The sequence below is a fragment of the Galeopterus variegatus genome, unplaced genomic scaffold, assembly GCF_000696425.1.
Source record: "Galeopterus variegatus unplaced genomic scaffold, G_variegatus-3.0.2 Scaffold4859, whole genome shotgun sequence".
NCBI lineage: Eukaryota > Metazoa > Chordata > Mammalia > Dermoptera > Cynocephalidae > Galeopterus > Galeopterus variegatus.
Window position 1 is genome coordinate 75615 of NW_007730970.1, and position 6453 is coordinate 82067.

Genomic DNA, 6453 nt, shown 5'->3' on the forward strand with positions numbered 1-6453 from the left:
GTAAGGAGAAAACGGAGGGTCGAAGTGTACCAGTGCGCGTCCGGGCCTGCCCTTTTCCTCCTCAGTTTTGTCCCCATATGCGGTTCCCTCCACTAGTTTTCTAGGTTGTATCATATACAACTTCGTGCTGTGGTTTTTAAGTTACACTCATCTGAAAAAACTGCAATCCTGAATCAAACAAACTAACCTTCCCCTTGACTACACCTGGATGCTAGGTTTCACTGGAGAAAAGCTGTACAGCTTCTGGGCTAGAATATCTAATAGTCATGGTGTGAAGGTTTCAGAGGGAATCTAACATTTTTTTTTCACAGGTATTCTAGGTTATCCTAATTAGCTTTCTCTCCCATTCTACAGAAGGGCTATTTGGACCCAATGCCACCCTTCTCAAAACTTTAACCCCACCATTTCTCAGCTTCTTTTAGAAGATAACTCCAAGATGCCTGCACCCTTGTATATATGCTCTGCATAATACCCTCCCCTTGAGTGTGGAAAGAACCTATGAATTTGATGGGATAGTTCATACCTTGATTAAGTTTTGTTATTTGAGCAATGTGATGGGATAGACACTCCCACAATTACATGACATTAAATAAGACTTTGTCATAACAGATGAGAGTGATTCTCCTGCTATCTCTGAAGAAGTAGCTACCATGTTTGAGAAGGCCACATAGCTAGGACATCAGGGGGTCTCTAGGAGCTGAAAGCAACCCTTTACCATTAGCCAACAAGAAAACAGGGACTTCAGTCCTAGCAAGGAACTGAATTCTGCCAAGGATCTGAATTAGCTTGGGATAAGAAACCTGGAGCCTCAGATGGGATTGCAACCCTGACCAACACCTTGATTTCACCCTGGTGAGACCCTGAGCTAACTTGTGCTAGAATCCCTGTGAGATAATAAATGTGTACTGTTTTAAACTGCTAGATTTGTGGCAACATTTGCACAGTGATAGTACAGTAAGACTTCTGCTTTATAGCAAAATAGCATCTGGCAAAAGGAATCTTTCACAACTTCTTTTCACTAAACTTTCAATTTATCTTTCTAACTTTTCCTCTTTTGTCCTCATCCTCTTATAAAAGTATAAGGCCTGTTTCTTCTCACACACCTTTTAGGCTTTCTCAGACAAATATTTAAACATAGCACCGTCTTTCCCACTTCAACTCAAACTCTGTCAATTCCACTTTTAATCTGATTTCCTCCCTTTCTCTATTCTCCAAGGCACAGCCAAGATTCCTAAATTTGGAGCAGTCTAGAGTCAACATCTGCCCCGTCATGAAATGCATATAAAATGGCAGCCTGTCTCTGGCACACTGAGATAAACTTGTGAGGCTGATCACAGACAGAGACAACTAGTTTGGGTGCTCCACACACTCCAAGGCAGTGGCTCTCAAGGTGTGGTCCCTGGACAAGGAGCATCAGCATCACCNAGTAAAGGCTCAGCATATGTGACTTCCGCTTCTTTGGTCTTCCAACATGTTGCACATGTGAATAGCTAGGAAAATGATGAACCCACTGAAGGCAAGTTACCCAAATTTACAAAAGAGAGTAAGGCCATCCCCCAACACCAAAGCGTTGCCACACACTCCAAGGCAGTGGCTCTCAAGGTGTGGTCCCTGGACAAGGAGCATCAGCATCACCCGGAAACTTGTTAAAAATGCAGACTCTGGGGCCGGCCCGTGGCTCACTCAGGAGAGTGCGGTGCTAAGCTGAAGAAGAGAGGTTACAATGATTAAATCTGGGGAAGACCTGGGCAGCTGGATGGGAGTGTGATGCTCTTCCATCTTGCTCCTAAGACTTACTCCTAGACCATAGGCCTTCCCCTCCCCGTGTGTTAAATTCTGTTCCTTTTGAGGCTCCAGCTGGCTATTTTGCTCTGTATGATTTGTCAGTATCAGCTGTTAACCTAATTTACTGATGGCTAAAGCACCAATTTAGTTTTTTTCCCACCCAAAGTCCTACAATGATTCTGGAAATCTGATGTAGGATCCTTATGAGTGTTCAATTGAATACCCCAATTTCATTTCAATGGATCTCTATAATTCACTTCAGCCATCCTCTTCTGTGGTCATACTAAAAATTGTGCCATCATCAAGAATTGTTTCCCTCTGAAATCTTTACTTCAGATGCCTCACTTTGAATAAAACCACTTGTCTTTCCAAAGATATGGTGTTTTCAGGACTGTTCTCCCTTCTCAATACCCATTAAATCTTTGCTTACTTTACATCTTTACCTACTCATTCCCTTAAGCTGTACTGGTTGAGAAGCACTAGGTTATCTACATTAATAAGCTCTACATTCTCAACTAACTTTCATTTCTTAACACACAACAATCTTGTTTTGGTAGCACCAGGCCAATAAAATTACAATTGCAAAGATTATCAATAACTATTAGATCCAAGAGATGAAAGTTACTTCCAAACTGGGCACATTTTAGGTATTTAATGTTTTCTGAATAAGGGATTAATGTAGTTCCATTAAGTTCCTAAGAAAATTTGGGATAGAAACAAAAAAAAAGAAGAAGAAAAGAAAGAAAGAAAAAGAGGGAAAGCTGGAGATGTGAACTCATGGTGGACTTCTATCTGTGAAAGAGTCTTCCTTCTCCAAGGCTGCCATGTTGTCTGAATTACCAACATAGATGTTCATTCTTGGTATCCTTGGACAGAATAGTGTCAAAGGGTGAACAAAACCAAAGCCATTTTGTGCCCAACCTGCCATGGTGACTCCTGTTTAACCTCATTCCTTTGTTTCACTGGCTAATTGCACTTTAACCCTAGGGCAATCTGTAAAAGGAACACTATTTCCAGGGAGTTAATGACATTATGGTAGGTAGCATCAGTTCTGAGCACTAACATCAAAAGATCCCCACCTCATGAATCACAAGACACCTGGTCAATGATCTTATCAACTTATTCTTCTTAACCTGTTTTCTTAAAGTTATTTTAGTAACAGAGTGTTGCTGTAAAACAATTTGGCTTAAATGCAGAGAGCAAGAGCTCTCATCTGCTAACATCTGATCCTTTATTGTATGAAACTTTCCTGTATGTAAGTCACCCCCACTAATAAATATCTTTGTATTCTCTGTATACCTTGGTCCCAAAGTACCTTCTCAGTTTGGAGGGTATTATAATTTCCTCCCCATGCAAATAGTTTACATGTTACCTGTAACATAATAAGAATCATTAGATGTTATTGTTCTTGGATTAAATAGACCTAAGGATATTTAAGACATTTTTATGGTTAAAAACGGGTCAAGAAAAAATGTTCTCAGAGGGTGTAGGGAACTTCAGGAGGAGCATGGCAGTTGGAAACCTGTTTCAATGTCCATTAGATAAAAATGAGCAGGAACATATTTGTAGCCAACAAAGATAAACTTATTTATTACCTCCTGCAACAAAGAAGACAGCCACCATAAGGAACTATAGGAAATCTTGAAAAGGATGAATTAAGTATTATAGAGATTGGGCCGGCCCGGTGGCACACTGGATAGTGCACCGCTTGGGAAGCGTGGCAGCGCTCCCGCCCGAGGGTTCGGATCCCACATACAGACCGGTTCCCGCTCACTGGCTGAGCGAGGCACGGGAGCAACACCGAGGGTTGCAATCCCGTTGCCGGTCCCCGGTCCGGTCCGGGGGCAACACTGAGGGTTGCGAACCGTTGCCAGACACGGAAAAAAGACAAAAGACAAAAAAAAAAAAAAGTATTATAGAGATTGAAGGCTAGAATTAAATATGGGACAGTACTCGCTGAGATTGCTCAGAGTTTATAAACCAGAGAATTACTAAAACAATCATATCTCAGTATAAACATATCATATTCCTAAAATGGTCATATCTTCAGAGCACCTGAGAACAATTACTGTTAGTTAGTTATCTTTATCGGGTATTTTATCTTGAAATATATCAGTCTGAACAATGTGGTATTAAAAGACCTTGAGCTTGGATAGTCTCTGTTGGACATGATACTTCAGTATACAGTATATCAGTTTTGCCAGTCATAGTACAGTCCATTTTGGAAAGGTGTGATTTTTGTCTGAATTCTTAGTTTCCTCCTAATAAACTGACAGCTGGACAATTTTTTACTTTATCACATGTGTATTGAAGGACTGTGCCAAGTGCCATTCATCACCTGGTGAGTCGCCTCATTTAAAGACAAGACTATGAAATGGTGAAGTACAGAGATAAAAGACACTAAAATATCATTTAGAGTCAACCTCAGGTTTCTTAGAAAGTTAAGAAGAGAAATTAGGACAACGACAGGGTCAAGAGAAGACACAACCAATGGCACAAGTAGAGCCAACCATTATACTCTTTAGCTATAGTCAATATGATGCTCAGACTCCAAGCTGGAATAAAGGCAGTACGTGTTCTCCTGGTATGCACATGAATTCAGCAGGAGAGAGAAGGCTGGGCTGACATTGACCCTCCTGTGTCCACATTGCTCCAACGTGGCCTTCCAGTCTCAAGAAATCACTTAACTCTAGTCTTACCTGCTAAGATTTCCAGGGTATTGTTGCATTTCCATTCTTCATTTATCACATAGGGAATTTCTACCCACAAACTGCCAATCTAGAACAGAGCCGTTCAGTGTGATAGCCATTAGCCACATGTGGCTAGTGCTGCTGAGGAACTGAACTTTCATTTTAATTCATTTAAATTTAAATTTTAAATGGGTACTTGATTCAGTTATTGGAAGACGTCAATATGTTTGAAACAACTTGGATATATGAATCTGCTTTTTCAACAATACATTTTATGATATCAAAATAGATTCCCTGAACTTGTTAAGACAAGTGAACAGATATGATGAATGGGAGGGAGGTAAAAGAGAGAGGGGGGAAAAAAAAGAAAAAAAAATAGAGAGCAAGGATTTTCAATGAAAATTTAACATCCAAATAGACATGTGCTATAAGTATAAAAAACATGCTCAATTTTGAAGCATTGACACACAAAAAAGAAATAGCAAGAAATTGCAAACTATGTCATTAATATTTTCTATTTGAATATGTATTGAAATGATACTACTTTAGACATATAAGGTTAAATAAAATATATTACTAAAGTTAGTTTCACCTGGCTCTTTTTACTTTTCTTAATGAGGCTACTAAAAATATTAAAAATACAAATGTGGCTTACATTGTATTTCTATTGGACAGCATTAGTCTAGATTACCAATAACCCAATGAGATATTTACCTTAGATATTTTATAGTTTCTCCCTTGTAAAATAGTATGCTACCTTTTCACTTACCATTTTATGTATCATCATTTTTAATTTACTTTTTGAAAACAAAGTTGAAGGCTCTCTTTTCTTACCAGAGAAAGAAACAAGAAGGCATCCAAGCACTCAAAGAGTTATTGATGTTGCTAAATATCAGGGCCGGCCCGGTGGCGCACTGCGCTAGTGCGCCGCTTGGGAAGCGCGGAGGCGCTCCCGCCGAGGGTTCGGATCCCACATACAGACCGGTTCCCGCTCACTGGCTGAGCGAGGCGCGGGAGCAACACCGAGGGTTGCGATCCCGTTGCCGGTCCCGGTCCGGTACGGGGGCAACACTTAGGGTTGCGATCCATTGCCGGACATGGAAAAAGACAAAATAAATAAATAAATAAATAAATAAAATAAAAAATAAATAAATAAATAAATAAATATCAGTCTGTGTTAGTCCTTAGGTCTCTTTAAAAATATACCTTTCCTTCAAGGCACATGATAGGATTACTCTGTCCCACCCCCTTCAAAGTTAGGCATGGCCAGGACACCCATTTCAACTGGTCAGTAAAATGTGAACTACAGACACATTTGGTCCAATATGTGAGTTGCCACATGCCCTTACACTTGTGAAAGCTCATGCTGGGACAGAGTTTCTATAAGCCCAGGTCCCTAATGGGACCACAGCTTCCTGACATCCCATAGCAACACAGAGTGTGAGTAAGAAATAAAATGTCCATGATATTAAGCCAGTAACGATATTAAGCCAGTAACACTTGAAGGATTTGTTACTACAGCAAGCCCTGAAGTATGCTTTATAACTGGTAACTGAAGTCAGGAAGCCACTCAGATCCCCTAGACATATACATACATGTGTGTTGCTATAATGTAACTGTTGGTTTACTTGTGAATCTCTCTCTCATTGGACTCCTTGAGAGCAAAACTGTATGCTTTTCATTTCTGCACACTACCAGAGGACCTGACACACAGCAAAAGTTAACAAATATTTTAAGGCTGAAAAGAACAAATGAATGGATGAGTCCCACAGTAGGTAATTGGGCCTTTGGGGCAGGGAGGTCTCTCACAAGGGAATAGAAGAAGAGGAATAAAAAAGATTGCTGAACTAAACTTGCGGCCAAATGATGATGAAAACCACAAGTGTGTTATAGCAGGTAGCTACATGGATGAGGGACTTTTCTTTATTTCTGCTCGTTTGCTTGCTTATGTTTTCACTTTGGTTTGGTTTGAGTTGGG